At 40.1% G+C, this 19,138-nt stretch overlaps 1 pseudogene; it reads right to left on the bottom strand.

Annotated features, from left to right (window-relative positions):
- Positions 1–6,621: 6,621 nt before the first annotated feature.
- LOC103118082 (transcription initiation factor TFIID subunit 9-like) lies at positions 6,622–7,578 on the bottom strand (annotated as a pseudogene).
- Between the last annotated feature and the right edge of the window lie 11,560 nt (positions 7,579–19,138).

Here is a 19,138-nt window from a genome sequence, read left to right as displayed (position 1 = left end):
CCAAGGTTATTTCAGGGGCTCTTTCTTGCACGATGAATCCCTCGCTCCCAGAAGCTTTCTTTCTCCTTCTCCTTCTCCTTCTCTTTCTTTCTTTCTTTTTTTATTTATAAAAAGGAAACACTGGCAAAGTCATAGGATAAGAGGGATTCAACTCCACACAATTCCAGCCACCAGAACTCCATATTCCATCCCCTCCCCTAATAGCTTTCCTATTCTGTATCCCTTTGGGAGTATGGACCCAAGGTCATGATGGGATGCAGAAGGTGGAAGGTCTGGCTTCTGTAATTGCTTCCCCGCTGAACATGGGCGTTGACTGGTCTATCCATACTCCCAGCCTGCCTCTATCTTTCCCTAGTAGGGTGGGGCTCTGGGGAATCAGAGATCCAGGACACATTGGTGGGGTTGTCTGTCCAGGGAACTCTGGTCGGCATCATGGTAGTATCTGGAACCTGACAACTGAAAAGAGAGTTAACATACAAAGCCAAACAAATCATTGATTAATCATGAACCTAAAGGCTGTAATAGTGCAGATGAAGAGCTGGGGGGTCCTCCATTTTGTAGATAGCTAATAGGCATACTTTAGTTATATTCCAAAGGACCTGTGGCTATACTAGTTTTTGGGGGGAGTCCTGAGATTGCCAAACAGACATGATGGGCCTAGACCTCAAATAAATCCCTCTCTCCATTGTTACCAGTCATTTCTATCAGGAACAACACAATAGACTCCTTTGTGGGCCCCCATAGGACCTTGCCCTCAACTTGGATCAACAACGGTAGAGAATGTTCCATCCACTGAAGGGAGGCTTGACAGATGGGTCCTGATATTGGGGCAGCTTGGAAAGTTCCTACTCATGACCACAGAATGTGAGCTCAGATCTACTGGGATGTAGAGGTCACACAGGCTCCTAAGCTGAATATGGGCTCCAGATCACATCAAATTGATGGAGTTTATAGTCAACAATATTTATATACCTTTCCCATATTTGGGAGCTACTCTCTTCCCTGATCCAGCTTTCTGGTCCTTTTTCCAGCCATGACATCATCTCCCCAGACATTAATTTGGATCCACCTGCATATCAGATTTTTCTTTCTTTCTTTCTTTCTCTTTTTTATTACTTCCTTTCTTTTTTTATTCCTTTTCTTTTTTTCTTTCTTTCTCTCTAACTTTCTTTCTTTCTTTTTAATAGTACAGAGGAAATGAGAGGAAAGAGGGGCAGGAGAGAGAGAGAGAGACCTATATACACCCATAGCACTACATAACCACTTGTAAGATTTCCCTTCTGTAGTTAAGGACTGGGGATTTGAACCTGGGTCCTTGCACGTAGCAATGTGGGCACTCAACTGGGTGTGCCACTGCCCAGGCCCTGCCAGCACACCTTTACCCACCACCAACAAGCCTCTCCCTCCTCCATGCAGAAACCCTGCCCCCCTCAAAGTATCTCCCTCCCTCTCCATTACTGAGTTTCTTTCATAGTTTTTGGACTCGCCAATCTATTTCAGGTGGACTACTGTTTGTTGCATTGGAATGCCTCAGGCAGAATAGAAGTCAAGCAATGGTCTAGTGGTTTGCAAATATTTTCCAGGACATTTCCCAAAGGAAAAGGCTTTTGTGCACTAGGTGAGCTCTGTTTCAAGTTGTCCTTTACTCACCCAGAATCACTGTTTGCCCTCTTGGGGGCGACATTATCCCTAGGGGAAAATAGACCTGGTAGAATATTCCAAATGACTCTGGCTTTTCCATAAAGCACACCCAGTGGCATCTGCACGAATACTGATTAGCTTAAACACATGCCAATGACCTTCTCCTGGCTTTGTGGTTGGACTATACCCATCAAGACTATACTTAATACATAGTGCATGGCCATATAAGCTTTCCCCTTTAACTTTCATTCAGACTTAATTCTAGAAATCACTATGGATCAATGCTAATCCCAGTCCATTTGTTGACATATGTCTTTTTTTTTAATGACAGACCTCTCCTTCTGAAGTTTCCTATAGTAATTAAAAAATAATAATAATAAAAGGCTTCGGGTGAGGCTTGGCGCAGGTTTAAATAATCGAGGTTTATTACACTGTAGTACAGTGATATGGAAGGGTACCTACTAAGCTGGGCCCATGAGTCCATAAGTTAGTTACCAACATTCAGCTACACGTGGACAGGAGCTCTGAGCAGAGCAAGCACCTAGTGCATGCAGGATAGGGAAGAGGACACAGAAATAAGGCTTGATTTCTGGCAACCCATCAGTAAAGTAACTCCCAGTGAACCCACAGTCCCTTATGGGTACTACTACTACTACCACTATGCTGTAGGATGATGTCATTGCTATGCTAATTATGTCCATCAGCCTCAGCCATATGCTAATTATGTCCAAAATCCATGCTGTATCAGAAGACCCTCCCTTGCCTTAGACCCTGCTTTCTGAGTTTAGTGGTGGTGGGGGCAAGCCTGTCCATTTCAATGTCTAGACTACCTGGCTTGGGTACACAGACAGAGTTACTCTGGAGCTGCTCTTTCCTGCCCCTCTACTGAAGCCAGAGAAGAGTGTCCTGGGTTCCTAGAGAAGCAAATCATGCAAGCCCTGTGCCACTTAGGACCCCGTAGACAGGAAGCAGACAGCAGCTGACTGTGTTAGTAGAATCCCAGGTAAGCAGGAGACAGAGTTGCAGACAGAGCTTCCAGAAAGAGCCCATCTGGAGATTCCACAGTGCTAGAGCTGGACCCTAAGCTGCTTTTGAGGAAAGCTTCTCAACTTTGATGCGGACTCTAGTTGGCAGAAGTAAAATGACAATTACAAAGTTGTGTGCTCCCTGGAAAACCATCTCCATTTAATGCTCTTTGTGTATCATCCCAGTTAATTATTTTTCACCACTCTCAGCACCAAAGGTCTGTGTCCATCCCCACCTCCACAGATAAACACTATAGTTTTCCCCACAGTCTTGAAAATAGGTTGACATTTCTTTTCACATTTGTTTATTCAGTTGTTTATATTCCACATATGAATGAAACCATTCTGTAGTTGTCCTTCACATCCTTACTTGCTTCACTAAGCATCATCTTCTCCAAGTAGATATATGTATTTAGCGAGATCTTAGAAGTTCATTCATGGGGCTGGGAGATAGCTCACTCAGAAGAGTGCTTACTTCACCATGTATAAGAACTGGTGGTCATGCCCATTCAAAAAGATGTGTGTATAACTATGTTCTTAGCAGCACAATTTGTAATAGCTAAAACCTGGAAGCAACCCAGGTGTCCAACAATAGAGAAGTGGCTGAGTAAGTTGTGGTATATATACACAATGGAATATTACTCAGCTATTAAAATGATGACTTCACCATTTTCAGCCCATCTTATATGGAGCTTGAAGAAATCATGTTAAGTGAAATAAGTCAGAAACAGAAAGATGCATATGGGATGATCTCACTCTCAGGCAGAAGTTGAAAAACAAGATCAGAAGAGAAAACACAAGTAGAACCTGAACTGGAGTTGGTGTATTACACCAAAGTAAATGACTCTGGGGGGGGGGGGGGAAGAGTACAGGTACAAAAAGGATGACAGAGAACCTAGTGGAGGTTGTATTGTTATGTAAAAAATAAATAAAAGAAAATTGTAAAAGAAAAAAAAAGAACTGGGGTTTGAGCCTTCAACACCACATGGGTCCGTCCTACATGGCACTCATGAAAGTCTATGAATTATGAACTTGTGCTGGGCTATCTCCTTGCTATTTCTCTGAAATTAAAAGAATACTAAAAGTTCATTGGGAGCAGTGAAATCAAGACATCCAAAGCAAGATTAAATGCAGGGTAGCTTAAGTGTAGAGCATTATATAAGTCTCCAGGAAAGAGAAAACAATGGCTACAGGGATGGTGGATTTGATATGCAGCCACAAAGCATACACTTTTCCTCTTTTTGTTTCTTCACAACATTAGAAATGGACCTGCCCTATAACCCCCAGTAATTTCTCTCCTAGAGATTTATCCAAAGAAACCAAAAATACCTATCAAGAGAGATCTCGGTACACCTATGCACACAGCATCACAATTTGTAATAGTCCAAACTTGAAAGCAACCCAGATTCCCAATGACATGAGTGGTTAAGAAAGTTGTGGTATTTATACACAGTGGACTGCTACTCAGCACTAAGAAGGGATGCAATTATTTCCTTTTGCTGCAGCCTGGGTGGAATTTGAGGGAATCATGTGAAGCGAGATCTGCCAGAAGGAAATGAATGAATAGCAGATGATCTCATAGGTGGAGCTCAAGAAACAAGGAGGGAAATGGAACATACAGGGTGAAAGCAAGTCTAGAGGAGGTCGACTGAAACAAAGTCAAGACCTGTGGGTGAGTGTTCGGGACTCAGGGTATGAGCATGGATGACTTAGGCTGGTGGTGGGAAGACACCCAGCACAGGGAGATACAACATCATACTCAGGTGACGACAACTGTCTTGTAACTCACTCCCTGCTTAAGAAGATGAAAACAATTTTCAAAGGGGCTTCCAACCTTTCAGTCTTCTGTTTCTCTTAAAGCAGCATTTGTACTTATTGATGCTTGTATCATGTATAAGGTTATTCATGCTGTATTTCTTTTATTTTATGCTTTATTTATGAAACAACTTTCCTATCATATCCTTTTTTTAATTTAGTGTTCTTATCTATGAGTGTTTCTAATTCTGATTCCTGCTATTCATTCATGTCTTATTTCATTCTCTTAACATATTTTAGTATTTGATAAGTAAAATGTGACTACTTTGAGGTGTTAATTGTTAATTCTCCTTAGCTATAGACAGAAAGGAAGAGATAAAGAAGAAGGAGGTGGAGAAGGAGGAGAAAATGAGGAGGAGGAGGAGGAGGAGGAGGAGGAGGAAGAAAAGGAGAAAGGCTACAGCCCTGAAGCTTCCTTCGATGTGGGAAAGGCCAGGCTTATGCACATGGCAAAACAGTACACTATCCAAATGAACTATTTGACTGGCTCTCGAGCTGTTTTTGAAGCATGCATTCCTGATGTGAGTTCATGATCTGAGGAGGTATTGGTTTGCTCTTTAGTCTCTTCTCTTACAGTAACTGTTGTTTTTTTCCTTAAGTTGATACAGGTCTGTAGTTCATTTTAAAGTCAATTTCATTTGACTTCACTGTTAGAGAGATATGATGCCAAAATATTTTCTAATTACCCTTCTTCTTCTTCTTTTGTTATTTTATTAGTTATTTATTATTATTATTATTTCTTTTTTTGCCTCCAGGGTTATTGCTGTGGCTCAGTGCCTGTACCACAAATCCACTGCTCCTGGAGCTATTTTTACCATTTTTATTGCCCTTGTTGTTTATCGTTGCTGTTATCATTACTTTTGTTAATAGTATTGTTGTTAATGTTGTTGGATTGGTCAGAGAGAAATGGAGAGAGGAGGGGAAAACAAAGAGGGGGAGAGAAAGACAGACCTGCAGAACTGCTTCACCACCTGTGAAGTGACCCCCCCCCACAGGTGTGGAGCCGGGGCACAAACTGGGATCCTTAGACCAGTCCTTGGGCTTCACGCCATGTGCGCTTAACCTGCTGTGCCACCACCTGGCGCCCAGTGATTTATTATTGATTTTAAAAATTATGAGATAACATGGGTATAATTCCACACCATTCCCACCACCAAAATTGTGTGTCACCACTCCTTCCACTGAAAACTACAACAGTTCTCCCAAGGTTACAGATATAGGTTGACTATTATTTCTATAGCTATCGATCTCTTGTTATATATATTTGATAATTTTTCTATGGTCCTGCCTCTATTCCTTCCTTTTCTTTTTTCTTAATTTGAATTTATTTATAAAATAAAAAAAAAATAGAAAATATCGACAGAAACATAGAATAAGAGAGATGAAATTCCACACCACCACCAGAATTCCATATTCTATCCCCTCCATTGGAAGCTTTCCTATTCTTTATCTCTCTGGGAGCACAGACCCAGGGTCATTATGGGGTTCAGAAGGTGGGAGGTCTGGTTTCTGTAGTTGCTTTTCCAATGGACATGGGCATTAATAGGTTGATTCATACTCCCAATCTGTCCCTATCTTTCCCTACTGGGGCAGGGCTCTGGATAGGTGGGGTTCCAGGATATATAGGTGAGGTCATCTGTCCTTTCTCTGAATAAATTGGAATTTCATACCTGAGTTTCCCCTGGCACGTCTTCCTTCATCACACAACCACTAGAATCGGTGACAAGAAGGCCAGTGGCTTACCTCTGTTGCGAGGCCACCCATGTGAGCATATGTGTAAGAGGCTGCATGGAATGCACAGCTCCATGCCTTTCAGACCCTCTTAACACAGGCTCTCCTAATTCACCTTAATTTTTATTCTAAACATTAACTTATTAGCAACCAGAACACAGTTTCAGCAATATGTACTGCCAGGCATAAACCCTGAATTCACACAAGTCCTGCACTCTACCTACTGAGCCACCTCCCCAAATACTATTTTAAACTATTTAAAACAGGTGTCTTTTTTAACATCACAGTAACCATATTTACTTGCTAAATGCCACTCAAGTTTTCTAAACAGGACTTGAGAATGTCCAGCATACATTTTAAATAAATACAATGAATACCAAGTATACATGTTACATGCATCAAGGCTAGATTACACAATATCATAGTCATCATCATTATCATCATCTTCATGCTTTCTTTTCATGGCATTGGATGATTCGTTGGCAGCATTATGTGATGACACCATATTTGTGGTAATAAGAATGTTTTAGGACCCAATAAATGATGGATTAATAAGGACATTCTGAACTGCTGGTATTGCAGGAATTACTGCCCTTACAGCTAGGGCCTGTGCAGTTGGCATCAGCACTGTAAACCTCTGCCCCATAAGGGACATTGGAGTCCTTGCTTTCATTGAAACAGAGATAGTTTGTGGCATTGGTGTGCCATATTTAGGGGCACTTGGTCTGCTAGTAACTGAACCAACACTCAACCTCAGAAATGCTATTTTTCCAGCAGAAGTAGATGCTTTTTTTTTTTTTTTTTGTAAAGACTTAAATCTATAGTATGGAGAAGTCAAGAAATATCTGTCAGGTGGCAACTGAGGGCCTGAATATTTCTTGACCAATAGCAAAGGGGATTGACTTCTTTGCCTTGCAATATCTAATAAAAAATCTCTTGTGGAAGGAGAAGTAAAAGACTGATCTGCAAGACACTGAATTGCTAATCTCACATCATCTGTGTCATCAGTACTTTTCTTAGCATGACTTGAATAAATTTTTGCATCATCTAAAAGTGGTCACATACAGGAATCACCAACATCATCTAAAATAGTGGTCACATATAGCAATCAACAACATCTGATTCATAAGTCTTGGCTCATATTCTATAATCCCCATACCCTTCAGAATTTGTGCGGTCATCCATGCATCTTTCGCATGCTCTTGAGAGAAGACATCATGCCAGACTCCATGATATCTGATGATCAGACTTCTCGAGCTAACTCACCCACAGTAATGTATTTTAGTCCTGATTTTGTTGCAAGTTCTTTGCCTAGAGTTGTTTTTCCAACCCCTGGTGTACTGGTGAGCAGGATGTTGGGAAGCAACATGGTACAGATGCCAAACTCTGCGCTTGTTGCACAAACAGGGCAGAACCCTAAAATAGTTCATATGTATATGTATATGTATATGTATATGTATATGTATATGTATATGTATATGTATATGTATATGTATATGTATATGTATATGTATATGTATATGTATATGTATATGTATATGTATATGTATATGTATAATTTTATTTGTGGTTTTCATTGGTTGCAAGCCAATTCCTTAAGTTAAATTTTATAACCCTGTAAACTATTAATTACCCCAATAAATAAAAAATTATAACCATGTCTCAATTAATTACTGCATGGATATATTCATTTGTACATGCTAATAAATAAAACATAGTTCTTCCCTTCTTTGGAGTTATAGCCTTAAAACAAATACCCTGGAGTTTGAATACTTAGTAAAAAAAAAAAAAGGTATAAACAATTTTATGACTCTTGTTAAAAACTGCCAGGTTGTTCATCAAATCTACTGTGATAATTTATGACACTACTAAAACTATATAAATGTTTCAATTTCCCTAGTATTTCCATTACTGGCTTTAATAATGTTCCTTTATCATTGCTAAATTTAGAGGCATAAAGTGACACTTCATCATTGCTTCAATTTTCACTTCTTTTAAAAATTGTTGGCAAGGCTATAGTTTTCTATGTTAATTTACTTATGGTATTTCATCTGAGGTAATGAGTCTTTGTATTCTTTTTATCACTGTCCACAGTGAACATATTATAAATTTATGAAAGCTCAAGATATTTTTAGAAATGACAGAATATGAATTAAATATCATTCTCTACTTTGCCACTTAACTTTTTTTAATTTAATAATAATTGACAAGATCATAGGATAAGAGGGGTACAATTACACACAGTTCCTACCACCAGACTTCCATATCCCATTTCCTTCATTGGAAGCTTTCCTATTCTTTATCGCTCTGGGAGTATGGACCAAAGATCTTTATAGGGTACAGAAGGTGGAAGGCCTGGCTTCTGTAATTTTTCTCTGCTGAACATGGGCAGTGGCAGGTCAACCCATACTTCCAGTCTGTTTCTATTTGCCATGGACTAGTTGTGTTAGCTGTTTTTTTTTTGTTTGTTTGTTTTGTTTGTTTGATTGTTTTTTTCTGTTAAATAGCCTATCTTTTTTTTCCTTGTAATTTATTTTTCTCCTTCTTTAATCAAACATCATCTCAAAACTTCCACAGAGTAAAAAAAAAATTGTAAATGCTCTGCCCCCCCTGCTTATTCCATGGCAATTGAATTCTGTGAATATTTGAGACTTCATTTGTTATGTTGTTAACTATGACATATGAGGTGGAGGTTTAGGTTACCTTTGCCACACAGTAATCTCATATGAAAATGAACCCCTTCCCTTTAGCTTTGTTCAATTTAGCTGAACATGTATCAAAAGTCTCCATCTGTTGATGAAAGTCTAGACCCCTCTTTGCCTGAAGGCACATAACTAAAAACAACTTATATTAATGGTGACACTTTGGGAGAAATAAAGACAACCTTGCAGTGTCATCTCATCACATCATACAAAGCCAAGAGCTCAAAAACATCTGTATGTCTTCACTCTACATTCCCTGCCCTTTTTGTTCTTCTTTCTGTTTTTATTTTTAATTTTAATTTTCTTTTGGCTCCAGTGTTATCTCTGGGGCTTAGTGCCAGCACTATGAATCCACTGTTCCTAGTAGCCATTTTTTTCCCATTGGATAGGACAGAAAGAAATTGAGATGGGTGGGGGGCGGGGAGATAATGAGAGGGAGAGAAAGACAGACACCTGCAGACCTGCTTCACTGTTTATGAAACAACCCCCTGCAGGTGGGGAGCCAGGGGCTCAAACCAGAATTCTTGCATGGGATCCTGTGCTTCATACTACGTGCACTTAACTCAGTGTGCCACCGCTCACCCCCCCCCCCGCCCTTTTGCCTTTCTAGAACATTCCATTTATCCCTTATATTGTTGTTACTATGCATATGAGAGCATCTCTGACCTGCCTATGCTTTCTAGATAAAAAGTAGGTGGAGAATGAGAGAATCGACACATGAACCCAAAGGTCTTTTCTAGGAATTTCTTTCCCTTGTGTCTTGCTTTTCCTTCTTCTTTTGACTTTCTGACAAAAGGAAGAAAAGGTGCTGATTGAAAAGGATAATGCTTTGGAGAGCATGCTGTAACAATCACACCTGCACACATTCTTTACATGAGGCGATAGCAATGTTTCCAGGGTATGAACTGAGCCGATATAAATTTTGTTGTGTCTTCCTAATGAATGGTGTTACAATGCATACCTCCCTAGTGGTGTCACAGACAAGTAATCTTGTAAACCAGAATTTCAGTAAAACAAACAAGTTGGCTATGTTTTAGAATCACCTCTGTCTTTTTTTCATTTATCCTACTCATATTTTTCTCTCCCTGAATATCTATATGGTGTCTTGCCAGAAAACTTGAAAAGATATGAAAAGGGGAGAAGGGAATGTGGGAAAGTCTGGAACTTCATAAAGATCCACAGATAAGATTACAGCTGTCATGTACTTGCACACATATGCACATGCGTGCATATGCACACCCGCACATGCACGCACACACGTGCACACACACACACACACACACACACAGACAACACCCAAAGAGTAAAGTACATCGAATATGCTCCACAAGAACAGACATTTTCATTAGGTTTTCTTAAGAGGAAAACCCATCTGTGGAGTATAAAGCTGGCCCATACCTCTGATGAGCCCAAGCTGTATGTTATTAGAAAGAGGGTCATCAATAATTTCTAAATGAAATTGAATTCTCAAAGATGTCTATCCAAAAGAAATCCTTGATGCATTTGGCACTTGTGGCTCTGTGTTTAACTGTGCTGGCACACTTTTTGAATTTAGATGACAATAAAATGAACGACAGAAAAAACTGCTTCAGTGGCAACTTTTGTGCTTTGGATATTGAGGCTAGGGCTCAGGAGACACGATTTCCTACTAGGCACTTGACCTGCAATTTAGGAAAACAGCAGCTGTGCACACTAAATAGCATCTCTTAAGGATCAAGGATCCAGAGATACTAGGAATTTATACTCTAAATGAGACACTATCTTTAAGCTTTTAAAGCACTATTTTCTTATTTGTATAGAGACTTCAGGAAGCAGGGGACATGTTGATAGAACATGAGAATGAGGGTTGGAGAGGTTTAGAAACTTCCCAAGTTTGCTTGAATATAAGGAAGTGAGGACATGCAAACTGCTGTTTATAATTACCCAAATTCCAAATTAGGAAAGCACTTCAGCAACAAAATCAACCGAGTCAAGATTGGAAGATTCTCTATAAAGGGTACCTGAGGGGCTGGTGAGGGTGGCGTGCTCAGGCTCTTTGTTGACTTCTGTTGCATTGTTGGAAGACATCATGATGCATTTTTGCATAGAAAAACATGTCCTGGCTTTTCAACAACCCAGTATTTGTTGATACAGTGGAATGGCGGTGTTGGCAGTGGACCAGGAACAGAAAGGGCAAACCGGATCTCAAACACAACCCACAGTGTGGTTGACCTAGTTTCCATAGTCACCAAAAGAAATGTCGGGAAATTGTGAGGATGTGGTTGAGCTTGGCAGGGTTTGACCTGAGGAGTACATCTATCCTGTCAGTCTGTCTCTCTACCGAGAGGTAGAGCAAAATGGGACAGGAGTAACCCCAAAGGTTTGTCCCGTCTTATCAGACTCCCTACCTCACAAAGCACCCCACATTCCTGATACTATGGCCATTAGATAAAAAGAAAGGGGGAGATGTTGGGAAATAGTGAGGAGCCTCACAAAGCATTAAGCCATCTCCCCATGCTCCACCCTGCATTCCTGATACTATGGCCTATCTACATAATCATTGTTTTTCCTGAAAAATCCCCACCCATTCCATTCCTTTGATCTATCTTCTTTCTACCCTCAAGACCCACCCTGCCTGCAGGGTAATATTAATCCTACCAGTAAAAACCCTCACAACAGTTGCTAAGGAAGTTTATACCTTCCCACCCTCTTTTGCCTTTCTCCACCCCTTTCCTAGCCATTTCCATTTCTGACTTGCCACTTTCAGGTCTGTCCTTTAAAAGCCTTGGCTCTCTGATCAATAAGGGAATTGCATTGTCTCGCCACTACGTGTCTGTTCCTGAGTCATCTCCCTTGCATCACTGAGTGAGTAGCAGCCCAGGCTGGCTCCGGTTTTCTCTCTAAACCAGAGAGTATGCACCAGGGAAGAGACACTCCCCAAGCTAGCCTGGGAAAGAAACATGAATGCCACTACCTATGGGTGTTGGATTGTTGAAGACAGAGTAAAATTAAGAATAAATCAGTCAGTCTTCTCAGCATCTTATCTTGATAGACACTATTTGCCTTGAGAATTAAACCAATCTCTTGCAGGCTGGGGAGACAGCCCAGGAGTAGCACACAGGACTTGAGTGTGGAAGTCCCAGGTTTAATTCCCAGCACCACCAATAGCTAGAGCTGAGGAGTGCTCTGGAGGAGATAGAAGAGGAAAAGGAGGAGGAAGATGTGAAGAGGAAGAGGACAAGAGACAAATTAATAATTTTCTATCACTTTATTGGGGGATTGGATTACTGGTTAATTGTTCATACATGGGAATAATTTCTCGTCTCCCCATGATAGGTTTCTACAAAAAAACCCTTGCATCCAGCTTAGGCCCTTTCCCACCATCATGCACCAGGACCCCCAAATCCCCCTAGTCCCCTCCCTCCCCCTCCTTCCCCAGAGTCTTTTGTTTGGTGTAATATACCAAAGCCAGTCCAAGTTTTACTTTAAATTTTCCTTTTCCATTCTTGTTTCTCTTTTTTCCTCTCTTTCACAAATTAAAGAAATCTTTTTTTTTTCCTCCTCCAGGGTTATTGCTGGGCTTGGTGCCTGCACCATGAATCCACCGCTCCTGGAGGCCATTTTTTCCCCCTTTTGTTGCCCTTGTTGTAGCTTCATTTTGGCTATTATTATTGCCCTTGTTGACACAATTCGTTGTTGGATAGGACAGAGAGAAATGGAGAGAGGAGGGGAAGACAGAGAAGGGGAGAGAAAGATAGACACCTGCATACCTGCTTCACCGCCTGTGAAGCGACTCCCCTGCAGGTGGGGAGCCAGGGGCTCGAACCGGGATCCTTACGCTGGTCCCTGTGCTTTGCGCCACATGCGCTTAACCCACTGCGCCACCGCCCAACCCCCAAGATCTTTTTTTTTAAGTTCACCAATCTCTTTCATTATCATATGCAGACTAGGAAAGCACTTCTACCATCTGGTCTTCTTTTTACAGCCTCAGTTCAATCTGAGTTTCAGTCCCCTGATTCAGTCTTCACTTCTAGAGACTTGCAGCATGGCTTCAAAATTGACTTTTCAGTGAAATTTCAGAAACAATAATTTATGGTCAGTTTTGGGGTACTACCCTCCTTCCTCTGTTTTCACAAAGACTATGGGATTTCCTATCTACCCCCACTTAGCATTACTTTTCTGGATTTTAGTACAATGTAGCCAAACTGAAGATGAAGTCCCACTTTTTCTACTGTAGTAAAGGACAGGACATTAACATAGAAGCCCACTGTGGTCCCAGTCTCTATGGGGGTACTGTCATCTGATAATAAGAAGTCCCTTTGCTGAAATACAAAATAGCCACACTGTCTCTGTTTTGGAGCTTTTTTTTTTTTTTAACAGCCCACCATCCCAATCACTAAGTTTTGAGCCTCTGACTTTATCTTTCAGAAATGGGACAGAAAACAAAGCCAGAGGAGTCAATCACTCAGTCTCATCCTCCCTTCGCAAGAAGAGTCAAGGGGGGTAGTGTGGGGGGATGAGTTTGAACATGCACAGGGATGGGGCTCTAATATTGAAGAAGTGGTTCTTGTCCAAGAAGGAATGAAGGAATTCTGAGAAGCAAAATAGAAAGGAGAATCCAAAGTAGGCACAGTGTCACAAAGGTAGGACTCTATTCTGCAAAAAGAAAAAATGATGTTGAGGGGATCAGGTGGTAGAGCAGAGAGTAAAATGCACTTGGCACAAAATGCAAGGACCAGCATAAGGATCCCGGTTCGAGCCCCCAGCTCCCCACCTGCAGGGATGTCACTTCACAGGCAATGAAGCAGGTCTGCAGGTATCTATCTTTCTCTCCCCCTCCCTGTCTTCCCCTCCTCTCTCCATTTCTATCTGTCTTATCCAACAATGATGACATCAATAATAATAACAATAACTACAACAACAATAAAAAACAAGGGCAACAACAGGGAAAATAAATAAATAAATAAATATTACAAAATTTAAAAAAGAAAACATGTTGTTGCTACAAGTAAGAGAGTAAATTCCAGAAACCAATTCAGGGACCAGGTGGTGATACCTCTAGTTAAGCACACACATTACAGTGTGAAAGGACCTAGGTTCAAGGCCCTGGTCCCCACCTGCAGGGGCAAAGCTTCACAATTGGTGAAGCAGGGCTGCAGGTATATCTCTTTCTCTCCCACTCTCCCACCCCCGCCCCTATATTCCTCTCTTTCTCTATCCAATAATAAATAAATAAAATATTTTTAAGTCCAGGCACATGGCTACGGAGTAGCAGCAGCTGTGTTTCTCTCCTCTCCCAGGTAAAAAGGAATACCAAAGGAGACCACCTGGGACTGCAACAAGACAGGAATAGAACAATTTCAGGAACCCACCAAATCACCAGTGAGTGCAAACACGTGTGGCTCATGGACACAGAGGAGACCAGGGAGAGATTAAGTGGCTGGTAACAGTCTGGCAGTATACAAGTTGAGATACTACCTCCAGTCTGTTTCACCAACAAAACGATAGCTGAAGGGAGGATAGGACTCCCCTAAGACTCACCAAATGCAACTGTGAGTTTCCATTACTACTGCTCTCAGAATCTGGAGCAGTGGCGGGGAGCCCTGTACTGACACCTGGGGACAGAGAACTAACCAGGAAACTCAGAAGATTTATACTTTGGTGGCCTAGCAGTGGGGCTTTGAGAGCCTCTTTGCATAATAACTGGATTATCTCTCCCCAACCCTGCTTTATCTCTTGGGCAGGAGTAAGTGATTAAGCTAAGAAGCCTACTCAGAGTTTAAAAGCCCTCAGGCTCCCATAGCATACAGGGAAGAAAAAAAATAAGAGGTTTTAAGCTACTGAGCTCCAACTCAGGGATTAAAATAATATTGAAACAACTGTCAATTTGCACAACTAGGAAATCTTTAAGTACCTTAGACACAAGTCAATCCAGGCAAGAATGATCAGTAATTTGAAAAGTACTGAGAGAGGGACCTCATAACAAACTATATTGAATGGCTAAGCCAACAAGATGTATTGGAGAAATGAACCAGGACAAGAGTCCAGCTAAAAGACCCCCAAAGGTTGAAGCAGAAAATAATGAGTTCAACATCCAAACACTAGTTAAGGAAATAATTACAGGAGTGAGTAAAGAGTTTGAAAGAATTGCCATCATGAATGCAGAAACAACAAATGAGACTCTGGAAGAAAACACTAATTATCTCAAGATTATTAGAGAGTTGAAAGCTGAAATAGCTGAGCTAAGAATTTAGCTAATTGAACAAGTTAAAACAGTACCAGAACAGGGTTACAAAATAGACAAACTCCAGAAAACAGTAGAGGGGAGAGAGAATAGAATAAATGAGGCTGAAGACAGAATTAGCAAGATTGAGGATGAATTAGAGACAACTAAAAAAGAAGTAAGAGATCTCAAAAAGAGATACAGAAAACAACAACAGAGACCTATGGGATGACTTCAAAAGAGATAATATAGGCATTATTGGCTTACTAGAGGAAGAAAGGGAGGGGAAGAAAGCATTGTACAGGACATAATAGCTGAAAACTTCTCTAATCTAGACAGCATAACAGGCATAAAAGTCCAAGAAGCCCAGAGGGTCCCATTGAAGCACACATTAGGAAACAAGAAAAAGCACACATAAACAACCTGATTACACATCTTAAAGACCTAGAAGAAGAACAAAGGAATCTTAAAGCAACAAGAAGAACAGAAATAACTAAAGTTAGGGCAGAAATAAATAACATTGAAAATAAGAAAACCATACAAAATATCAATGAAAGTAAATGCTGGTTTTTCCAAAGAGTGAAAAAAACCCACAAACCTTTAGCCAGACCAAAAAAAAAAAAAAAAAAGAAATAAGACCCAAATAAATCAGACCATAAATTAAAGAGGAGATATCACAGAAGAGACCACAGAAATTCAGCATATCATGCGAGAATACTATGAACAATAATATGCCACCAAGATAGAGAACCTGGAAGAAATGGATGATTTCCTAGATACCTCTGAACTTACAAAATTATGTAAAGAGGAATTAGATAACATGAAAAGGCTCATCACAGGTACTGAAATTGAAAAAGTTATCAAAAACCTTATCAAAAATAAAAGTACTGGACCAGATGGTTTTACAAATGAATTCTACAAAACGTTCAAAAAGAACTAATACCTATATTTTAAAAGTCTTCCAGAAGATTGAAGATACTGGAATACTCCCTTCAAGTTTCTATGAAGCCAGCATCACTCTGATACCAAAAGCAGACAGAGACACAACCAAAAAAGAAAACTACAGACCAATATCTCTGATAAACATAGATGCTAAAATATTGAACAAAATTCTAGCCAACCGGATACAGGAGTATATTAAAAAGACTGTTCCTAATGAACAAGTGGGCTTTATCCCAGGGATGCAAGATTGGTTTAATATATGGAAATCAATCAATGTGATCCACCACATCAATAAAAGCAAGACCAAAAACCACATGGTCACATCAATAGATGCAGAGACAGCGTTTGACAAAATACAACATCCCTTTATGATCAAAGCACTACAAAGAAATGGGAATACATGGAAACTTCCTCAAGATAGTGGAGTCTATATATAACAGACCTACAACTAACATCATACTCAATGGTGAAAAACTGGAAGCATTTCCACTCAGATCAGGTACTAGACAGGGCTGCCCACTATCACCATTATTAATCAACATAGTGTTGGAAGTTCTTGCCATAGCAATCAGGCAGGAGCAAGGAATTAAATGCATACGGATTGGAAGAGAAGAAGTCAAAGTCTCCCTATTTGCAGATGACATGATAGTATGCATATAAAAACCTAAGGAATCCAACAAGAAGCTTTTGGAAATCATCAGGCAATACAGTAAGGTGTCAGGCTACAAAATTAACATTCAAAAGTCAGTGGCATTCCTCTATGCAAACACTAAGTTAGAAGAAGATGAAATCCAGAAATCGATTCATTTTACTATAGGAACAAAAACAATAAAATATTTAGGAATAGAACTAACCAAGAAGTAAAAGACATGTATACTGAAAATTATGAGTCATTGCTCAAGGAAACTGAAAAAGACACAAAGAAATGGAAAGATATTCCATGTTCATGGATTGGCAGAATTAACATCATCAAAATGAATATACTACCCTGAGCCATATACAAATTTAATGCTATCCTCACCAAGGTCCCAACCACATTTTTAGGAGACTAGAATAAATGCTACAAATGTTTATCTGGAATCAGAAAAGACCTAGAATTGACAAAACAATCTTGAGTAGAAAATACAGAACTGGAGGCATCACACACCCAGATCTCAAATTGTATTATAGGGCCATTGTCATCAAAACTGCTTGGTACTGGAATATGAACAGACACACTGACTAGTGGAATAGAATTGGGAGCCCAGAAGTAAGCCCCTACACCTATGGACATCTATCTTTGACAAAGGTGCCCAGACTATTGAATGGGGAAAGCAGAGTCTATTCAACAAATTGTGTTGGAAAAAATGGGTGGAAACATGCAGAAGAATGAAACTGAACCACTATATTTCACCAAATACAAAAGTAAATTCCAAGTGGATCAAGGACTTGCATGTTAGACCAGAAACTATCAGATACTTAGAGGAAAATATTGGCAAAACTCTTTTCCGCATACATTTTAAAGACATCTTCAATGAAAAGAATCCAATTACAAAGAAGACTAAAACAAGCATAAACCTATGGGACTACATCAAATTAAAAAGCTTCTGCACAGCAAAAGAAACCACTACCCAAACCAAGAGACCCCACACAGAATGGGAGAAGATCTTTACATGCCATATATCAGACAAGAAGCTAATAACCAAAATTTATAAAGAGCTTGCCAAACTCAACAACAAGAAAACAAATAACCCCATCCAAAAATGGGGAGAGGACATGGACACAATATTCACCACAGAAGAGATCCAAAAGGTGCAGAAATACATGAAAAAGTGCTCCAAGTCTTTGATTGTCAGAGAAATGCAAATAAAGGCAACAATGTATACCACTTCACTCCTGTGAGAATGTCATACATCAGAAAAGGTAACAGCATCAAATGCTGGAGAGGTTGTGGGGTCAAGGAACACTTCTGCACTGCTGATGAGAATGTAAATTGGCTCAACCTCTGTGGAGAACAGTCTGGAGACCTCTCAGAAGGCTAGAAATTGACCTATCCTATGATCCTGCAATTCCTCTCTTGGGTATATATCCTAAGGAACCCAACACACCCATCCAAAAAGATCTGTGTACATATATGTTCTTAGCAGCACAATGTGTAATAGCCAAAACTGGAAACTACCCAGATGTCCAACAACAGGTGAGTGGCTGAGCAAGTTGTGGTCTATATACACGATGGAATAATACTCAGCTATTAAAAAATGGTGACTTCATCATTTTCAGCCAATCTTGGATGGACCTTGAAAAATGGATTTTAAGTGAAATAAGTCAGAAACAGAAGGATGAATATGGGATGATCTCACTCTCAGGCAGAAGTTGAAAAACAAGATCAGAAGAGAAAATACAAGTAGAACTTGAATTGGAGTTGGTGTATTTCACCAAAGTAAAAGACTCTGGGGTAGGTGGAAGGGAGAATACAGGTCCAAAATGGATGACAGCAGACCCAGTGGGGGTTGTATTGTTATATGGAAACCGGGAAATGTTGTTCATGTACAAACTATTGTATTTACTGTGGAATGTAAAATATAATTCCACAATAAAGAGATTTAAAAATATATTTTTTAAAAGAAACCAATTCATATGGCTATTTTATTCAATCTTTGCCTCTTTCAGAGGTATAGGTTTGGTCCTCTGTGGCTATGCCCTCCTCATCCTAAAGCACATAAAAAGGCCTCTACTTGAGAGCTAAAGCTATTTTACAAGGTGGACTCTGCCTTGCTTTCTTTCTATTTTCATTGCTAGTATTAAAGAATCATTATGTGTCCTGGAGCCCTGCTTCCCCAGAGCTCTTTCCCACTAGGGAAAGAGAGAGAGAGAGTCTAGGAGTATGGATCAACCTGTCAATGCCCATGTTCAGCGGGGAAGCAATTACAGAAGCCAGACCTTCAACCTTCGGCATTCCATAATGTCCCTGTGTCCATACTCCCAGAGGGATAAAGAATAGGGAAGCTATCAAGGGAGAGGATGAGATATGGAGTTATGGTGGTAGGAATTGTGTGGAACTGTACCAATCTTATCCTATAGTCTTGTCAGTGTTTCTATTT

The sequence above is a fragment of the Erinaceus europaeus genome, chromosome X, assembly GCF_950295315.1.
Source record: "Erinaceus europaeus chromosome X, mEriEur2.1, whole genome shotgun sequence".
NCBI classification, from domain to species: Eukaryota; Metazoa; Chordata; class Mammalia; order Eulipotyphla; family Erinaceidae; genus Erinaceus; species Erinaceus europaeus.
The sequence above is the reverse complement of the archived record's forward strand: the minus strand, read 5'-3'. Positions and strand labels throughout refer to the sequence as shown.